Consider the following 8,921-nt stretch of genomic DNA (forward strand, 5'->3'; position numbering starts at 1 on the left):
ACATTTATAAAAGTTTGTTAAAAAAAACAACTTTAAATTTTTTTTTTTTTTTTTTTTTAGAAATAGTTAAGTTATTGGGTCACCGGAAAAGTCATGATGCATTGATATATGGAAAAACAGAAAAAATACCTCATGACTTTTTCAACAACCTAGTATGTTTTGGGTACCTTTAATATACATTGGTAGGAAATTTTACAAGACATTCTAGAAAAGTTCTGATAAAAATGTTGAAAAATCATGAAAAATATGGTATACAAAGAATAGGATTTTGTGGGATCGGCAGGCGGCATGGTGGTTAAAGCACTGAACACTCCCACATGGCTGACCATGGTTCGAGTCCTGAACCTGGTGGTGCCTGGCTCTCTCACTTTCTCTCCCCCCCCCGCCCCGCTCTGTCTCTCTCTGGTCAAAATAAATGAATGAATGAATGAAATAAGTAATTATTAAAAAAAGAATAGGATTTTCTTTATAAGAAAAAGAGCTGATTAAATTTATGTGAATTGATGGTATAATTCTAGATAAATAAAATAATGCTTTGGAAATCTTGACATATAAGATCAAAGTTGTTCTTTATTAGTTGAATATTCCAAAGAATCAATGACAATATATTTTTCTGTATTAAGGGTTTTTATTTTATTTTATTTATTTACATCATTTACTATACATCAATACAGTATACGAAATGAGATATTCCATCCAGAATACAGTGTATATTGGCTCAATCAAGGATATTATCATACATGTTATTATCAACAAATAATTTTCCATTTATTGTTTGTGTATATTTTGCTCCTCCCCTTAGTTTCCTACCTCTCACCATCTGCCATTTTCCATCCTCCTCACACACTGTCTCTGGTATATACAGTTGTTTTCCTTGCCCTTTTTTCACATTTTATTGATTCACTAAAGATCTTAATTAATTTAAAAACCTTCAATAGCAAGCACAGCTGATATACACGTTATCTGTGAACACATGTCTGACTTTAGGCATAAACCTGAGTAAGTAAAGTTAGCATACTATAAAGTAGTACCTAGTGGGGCTATATAGCTTACTGAAGCCATTAAATAGGTATTTTTTAATGCATTTTTTAATTTCAAGAAAAACAGTTTTAGTTTTATTAGATCAAAATCAAAACATGTTAAGAAAAATTTGCTTAAGATTTAAAAACAGGAAAAAGTTAAGAATTCAGTTCAAATAGTAGGTAGATGAACCTATCAACAGTTCAAGAGAAGACAAAAATCCTTAAATCTGGAAATCAAAGCATAGAAGAAAATCAGTAATGTTTTAGTCAAAAGTCAAAAACTTTCATTTCACCAATTCAGTCTCATGTAATTAATCTCTCTTCTGTTGAAGTTGCAATGTTACTGTGGTCTGAGCTTTCCGTTTAAACTCTAGAAGTTAACATTCAACTCCAGGCCTATCCCTACCACTAGGCTAGTCATTTTCTTGGTTGTTTTTTGTACTCTTTTGTGTGTCTACCTTTAGTTTTCTTGGTATAGCACTCCCTTCAGTATTTCTTGGAGAACTGGTCTGGTATTAGTAAATTCTTTCAGGTTTTGTCTTTTTCCCCATATGTGAGAATGTTTTTGTCTTTTTCCCATATGAAAGATAATCCTGCTGGGTATAGTATTCTTGGTTGAAATTGTTTTTCACTTAACACTTTGAATATATTTTCCCATTCTTTCCTTGCTCGCATTGTTTCCGATGAGAGATCTGCTGTTAGCCTGATGGGATGTCCTTTGTAGGTAACTTGATTTTTTTCTCTTGCCAAATTTAGTATCTTGTCTGTCTGTGGTTCAGTCAATCTGACTGTGATGTGCCTTGGGGAAGATCTTCTTGAGTTGATTCTACATGGAGTCCTTTGTATTTCTTGGGTCTGGATATTTAGTGCTTCTCTAGGCTTGGAAACTTTTTCCCAGGATTTCATGGATTATATTATCAATGCCCTTAATATTTTCTTCACCTTCTGGGATACTGATGATCCAGATGTTTTGGTGTTTAATGGTATCTAGTATTACCAATATGTCATTCTCATTTTAGGGGTTATTTTCTCAGTCTTTTGGTGAATTTTTTTTCTAGGTCAGAGGTTCTATCTTCTACATCTGAGATTTGACCTTCTGCATGATTTAATCTGCTTTTAATACTTTCAAGGGAGGTTCTGACTCCCTTCATTATAGCCTTCATCTCTAAGAATTCTGTTTGATTATTTTTTATTATGTTTATCTCCTCTTTCAGATTATGTGAGAACTTCCTCACCTCCTGGAACTCGTTGTCTCTTTTTGCCTACTTCTTCTGGAGTTTATTGTCTCTCTTCTGTTGCATCTCTGTTAGCTTTGTCACTATGAATATTTTAAATTCTTTATCTGACATTTTCATGAGTACTGTCTGTGGAGGATGAGGAGTTGTTCTTTGCCCTTAGGGGAAAGATATTTTCTCGATTTCTCATATTTCTTGTATCTCTGCAGTGGTTTCTGGTCATCTGATGGATCGTACATTTTTTTCTAGTTTTTGGAGTTAAATATGAGCATTCAGAGGCATGCAGGAAGAGGTGATCTGCAATCTTTAAACAGTACTGTTTTTCTCCCTTTGTGCACCAGATTCAATGGAAATTGAGATTAATCTGACCCTAAAAGTATTCATATGTGTGACTACTGTTCATCTAGACCTGTCTAGAAACTCAGTATGTGGAAGCTGAGCAGAAAAGTGAGAAAGGTAAAAAGAAAAGGAAACAACCAAAAACAGAGAGAAAAAAGAGAAAAACAAAAAAAGAAAAAAATTTTAAAACAAAAAATGAAAACTGTGTAGCACGGTAGCCACTCAGAACTCAGATATAGATGGCTGGTAATTGGCTTGTCCCATGGGGGCAGGGGAAAAGGTATGAATTAGCAAGATAAAAGAGCAACAGAGAGCTAATAAATTTAAACAATTTTTTAAAAATTAAAAATAGAGAGAGATGGAGAGAGACAGAGAGAATAAACAGGGTGCTCTAATCTGGTTCCTGGCTAGATCTGGGGGGCAGGAGGGTGAAGTCAGGATGGAAGGTCTTCAATGGTCCTAAATCTACATTAAGTTTTGGTATTAGTGTTCAAAAGAAAATAGATATTTATATGTCATTCATGGTTTTCATCCTCTGTATAACAATTTGTGATTATTTCTATTCAAATATGATAGCAGTTTAAGGTATATTCTAAAGACTAGCATAGATGATTTAGGATTTTAAAATATCAGTAAAGGTATTAAGTGAGAAAATCAGGAAATAGAAACTCCCCAGGCACCATGGTAGTTCATGTTGGTGCAAGGATGGGAGATAATTAACTTGATTGAAAGAAATGGTAGCCCCGAAGAACAGTTCATGCCCCAGCATAGTTCCCATGTAAGAATGAGTAAAAGGGGACATTTGTTTTTATCAATGCACATCTCTCTAAAAAAAAAAAATCACAACGAGTCTTGCATTGTTGCATGGAAAAGAAAAATATTCTGAGTAATGAAGAGTCACTTTCTGCTTTACCATTAACTAGGTATTTCCTTAAGGGATGAACAGTATCACTGTTCCTTTCCTTCTGAGCTATAACTAGAACAGACCTTTCATTTCACTGCCTATTACCAAGTAAGGGTGAAAAATGAGTTTCCTCTAAATTCTTGATTCACATTCTCTTTTTTTCCATTTCTCCATTATGACCTGCTTACACAGAACACATTTCTGTGATTTAAAGTTCTTCTGGTAGTTCTTTGTTAGCACTACCAAAAATAAAACAAAGCATTTTGTCTGTCTTTATATATGCATGATGAAATATGCACATTGAAAAAGAGTAAAAATAAATGTTTTCTGTAGCAACATACTATTTCCTTCCTAGAAAAAAAAAGAAACTTAGAAAAATTAATTGGACTTTAAAATAGCAAACATATCTAGTACATGCCAAGAAAATGTATACTATATTCAGAATATAATTTTCTTTCACTAGATCCTGTCAATAACCTCATATCCTCCATGTCTTTATTGTTTTATTTTCTTAATTGTCAGAGGGCGTGTGGAATTGCTAGAGAGAGAAAGAGAGAAAACACTCCCCAATGGGGCAGGATCACAACACGATCCTTTCTGCTCTGTTCCTTCTTCCTTGTCAGCATTTTGGAATGCCTGTACATGTGCTTAGCATGGTCTTCAAGCTACTAGGGCTAGGATTCAAACACTAATTAGCCATGTGGGATCTGGTTCCCTACGCCATTGTACTATAGGGTTAGCCCAGAGTGAGTTGCTCTCAATGCCACAATTCTTGGCCTCTGGTAATTATATGTTAGAGTGTATGTCACAATGCTCCTAATAAATCTATATATCAGGGTACAGTCAGTGGCACACCCCTGAATAAATCATTTCAACCATGTGATGTTGAAAGAGAGTGGTGAGCCTCACTGCACATAAGAAACGTTGAGGGTTACCTAGTGGCACGGTGGTTAAGGTGCCTGGAACCTATGTGACCAACTACGTGGTCTGAGTCCTAGACTTGACAGCTTGAAACACACCAGACACATATGTACATGTGCTCAAAATCCCAAGAGAAGAATGGAGGAGAAGGGATTGCAATATGGCCACCCCCCTTGTGGAGGTGATTTGTCATTTTACTCTCCCTCTCTTTCTCATGAATACATGAGCCTTATAGCAACAACAACAATAATGATAATAGTCCAATTTCCTACACCTTTTCTAGAATAAAAGTAAAACATTAATACAAAAGCAGGAGATAGGGATAGTAAATATACAGAGAGGGTAAAGGCCCAAGATAGAGACACGGTAAGTTTTATATCCAAGGTGAAGTAAAAAAAAATAAAAATATAAAGAGTATTTGAGTTTTAGACAGAGTAAAATGTAAACTTTTGTAGAGGAATGCAAATTTTGGCATATGAACTTCTTGCTAAGCTATCAATCCACGTCCCAGGTTGTAAAGAATTAAGGCAGATGCTTCCCATAACCCAGACCCCTCCTTGTTAGTTATGAAATCACTCCAGAACTTGTTATACCATTAACTAGCAATGACTAATGCTGAGAAGAGTCTAAGCAATGCTCGGTCATTGAGACAGAGACTTAGTTTGGTTCCCGCATTATTCATTGAATCACTTAGACACAGTTCAAACCCCACCACTAATGTGTCTCATCCTTGACTGAGATTGACCCTCCCCACTTAGTTCTTATTACAAACTACATAAACGTTACCGTTTATGCATCAACTACACTGTTAACGCTTAAGAACCAGGACCAAGGCACATATGTCTTTTCAGTTCTGGGGTGCAATGTGGTATAATAGTGTGAAAGTACTTTACAGGTGATAAACCAAAACAAAGCATTTGGTATAAAAACTTTCACAAGCCTAGCATGGTTCTGAGCATGCAGAATCACAGCAATTTATAACAGCAATAAAAAGAGCTGAGCTCTTTTATATCTTCTGGGCACTGTTCTATTTTACTCAGTCTTCATAAGCACTCTGTAAGGTAGGGACTGTACCAGTTCTTACACCCTCAGTCTGATTTGAGAATCTACTACCTTAGTGCTCTGCTACCTCACCTACTGAGAGGACCCAGAGCTAAGAATATCAAGCCTTCATTTTACAATCGAAGAGGTGTAAACAAAGAGTAGTTAATTGACTAGTATATGATAAAACTATTAGCAGGGGCCAGAAGATGGCATAACAGTTCCATTGCTGGACTCCCACATGATCGACCAATTTGAATCCTGGAGCTGGTGGCTTGAAACTCATGCTGGGTGCACGTGCGTGCCTAAGATCCTGAGAAGAGAATGAAAGAGAAGGGATTGTGGCATGGTCATCCCCTTTGAGGGATGATTTCTCACTTTTCCTCTCAGTGTCGTGCTGTCAGTCTGTCTCTCTTTCTCATTCTCTCTCTCTCTCTCTCTCTCGTGACCGCACGTGCTCTAAGGCAAAAATCTCTAAAAAAAAAAAAAAAAACTATTAGCAGAACTGAACTAGTGTTTCAGGTTCTTTAACTACAACATAGCTCTGTGTGGGTGATACTTTGGTCTATATTGCTGGAAGCTTGGTCCCATTGTAATGCAGTTGTGAGGTGGTAAGACCAGTAAGAAGTAGGGCCTAGTAATTGGTGTTTGGGTCATGGAAGCATCACCTTCATGAAGAGATTATTTCAGTGACACTGAACAGAGTGAGTTCTTGCTCTCTAGGTAATAGATTGGCTCCCAAGAGAGTAGCTAGTTATAAAAGTAAGATGGCTGCTCGCAGATTTCAATCTCTCTCTCTCTCTCTCTCTCTCTCTCTCTCTTTCTTGTTATGTGCCCAACTGACTTCCCTCATTTTCTCAGCCTTGTTGTTGCACAGGCCCAGGAGCCTGCCAGATGCCAACCCCATGCTCTCCTACTGTCCAACCACCAGAATTATGAGCCAAAAAACAAAACCTGGAATCTTGATAAATCGCCCATCTCAGATATTTCTATTTAGAGTATAATAACAAACTTGAGGGCTTCAAGTGGCATGGTGGTTAAGGGTGCTAGACTCCCACATGACTGACCATGGTTTGAGTCCTGGACCTGGCGGCTTGTTTTCTCACTCCTTCCCCCAACTCTGTCCCTCTCTGGTCAAATTAAAATAAATAAATAAGTAAAGTTAAATTAAATAATTATTTTTAAAAAATATAATAATAAACTTAAACCAGAGATAATTCATAAATGTAATTTTGGTACACGTCTAATGTTTCAGAGGAAAACTGTAGTAATTTTAGTTTCTTAGCCCTTTGCATACTCTATACATGGCATGTGAGTTATCCTTTATAAACCAATCATTTAAAAAGTAGCATTCTTTCTTGGGACTAGCAGTTACCGTAATGGCTATGTCGCTGAACTCCCATATAGTTGACCACGGTTCAAGTCCTGGACCCAGTGGCTTATGCTCAGGCCAGGCATGTGTGCGTGCGTGCCCAAGATCCTGAGAGGAGAATGGAGGAGAAGGGATTGCAGCATGGCCATCCCACCTAGGGGGTGATTTCTCACTTTCTGTCTCTCTGTCTCTCTCTGTCTCTCTTGCAAGCACACGCACTCTGTAGCAAAAACCTCTCCAAAAACAAACAAACAAACAAAAGTAGCATTCTTAGGACCAGCAAATGGCATAAGGGTTATGTCACTGGACTCCCACATAGTCAACCACAGTTCAAGTCCTGGACCTGGTGGCTAAACCTCATGCCAGGCATATGTGAGTGTGTGCCCAAGATCCTGAGAGGCATGGAGAAGAGACTGCAGAATGGCCATCCTCCCAGGGGTGATTTCTCACTTTCTGTCTCTCTGTCTCTCCAGCAAGTCCACATGCCCCATAGCAAAAATCTCTCATAAAAAGTAGCATCCTTACTACTTAATGTCAGGAGAAAGAATATTTTTCAACCACTTAGTGAAGAGATTAGCCAAGATCAATGAAAGATTCTGCTTATTAAGGAAAGTCTTAGCAATGAAATATAAGGGTTAAACTTTGTTTAATTTTTAATTCATTTTTACTTACAAATATCAAACACAGAAAAGTAGAGAATATAGTGTTCCTACAAGCACTCGTGTACTAAAATAAATTAAATATTAATATTTTGCTACATGTGGTGCAAAGCTCTATTTAGAAAAAACAAAAATATCTGGAAACAGTTAATGCCCACCTATTCATCTGTTTCTTCTCCTCTCTAAATGTGACCCATCTTCTGAAATGGCTGATGTGTCGTTTATACTTGTACTATACATGGATGCGTGCAATCAGAGGTAATATATAATAACTCTGTGTGCTTAATGTGTATTAAGGGGACCAGTTTTGTGTCACAGCGGTAATGTGTAGCTCAAGAGAAGTTGGATTCCATGTGGTGACTGCCACTGGTCTGGTCAGTGAGAACAAAACAATGGACACTTCCTGAGATTGCCCAGGATCCAATGGGCTGCAGGACCGGAGGAAAAGGATCATAGTGTAACCAGATCCTGTGGAGGGAGCCCCTCTCTCCCACTCTCAAGGACACACACACTTTATCATGAATAAAGAAAAGGAAAAGGTATATAAACCTACTTCTTACTTTCTTCACTCAACATTGTTTTTGTTTTAGTTTTCAGTTGGATACTCTTACCTTTAGGTACATAAATTTCATCCTTAGGTATTAGGCCATAGGACAGGTATGAGCATAAGATATGACTATGGAGAAAAGACTTATTTAAAATGCAGGCTCCTGTGAGGCAAAGACCATTGTGTAGCTTAAAGTATGTATTTTATCATCTTTAAACGCAGGTGGTATACTTCTTAAAAATGAAAAATTGACATGATAAAAATGGAGAGGAGCTATAAATAATATCATGCAGAGAATGAAGCTGTAAAACATCATAAGAATCTAGGATAAAGGAGACTTTCAAAGAGTTTCAAATGCTCTTAGTCCCCAGTCTTGCTCGGCCACTTAGGTCTACTGTCCATTCACTGTGGGGTCTTTCTAATACTCTTCTACCACCTGCCTTAGTTTCTTGGTCTTAAAAAGCCACTTTGTCTTCTCTCAGCTCAATACAGAGTTTTGACCTTAGAAAATGCCAATGGAAACTCCAGTCCCCTTCTTCCCTTTGAAATCTTATCACCCAAGAAAGTCTCCTAATGATTCCCCCACCTGTCACAGGGGCTCTCTCAGAAATGTTCTCTTTTTAACCACAAATATTTCTGTACTTCTGACTTGTTGCATTATTCATGCTTTTAGTCAGAAACTAACTCCTCTAGGCATGTTGTTCCTTTTGACATAAATTTCTCATTTCTCATACCTGTTTTGTGTGACTAGAACAGAAGCAATGAGTGATTTTAATAACTCAGGGACTTCTCGGGTGATACTTCTCCAGGACTTTACTGTCATTGCATTTGAAATGTACTGTATGGTACTGATTTTACAAATGAGCAAAAAAAAAAATGTA

Source organism: Tupaia chinensis, unplaced genomic scaffold, assembly GCF_000334495.1.
Source record: "Tupaia chinensis unplaced genomic scaffold, TupChi_1.0 Scaffold000410_1, whole genome shotgun sequence".
Taxonomy (NCBI): Eukaryota; Metazoa; Chordata; class Mammalia; order Scandentia; family Tupaiidae; genus Tupaia; species Tupaia belangeri.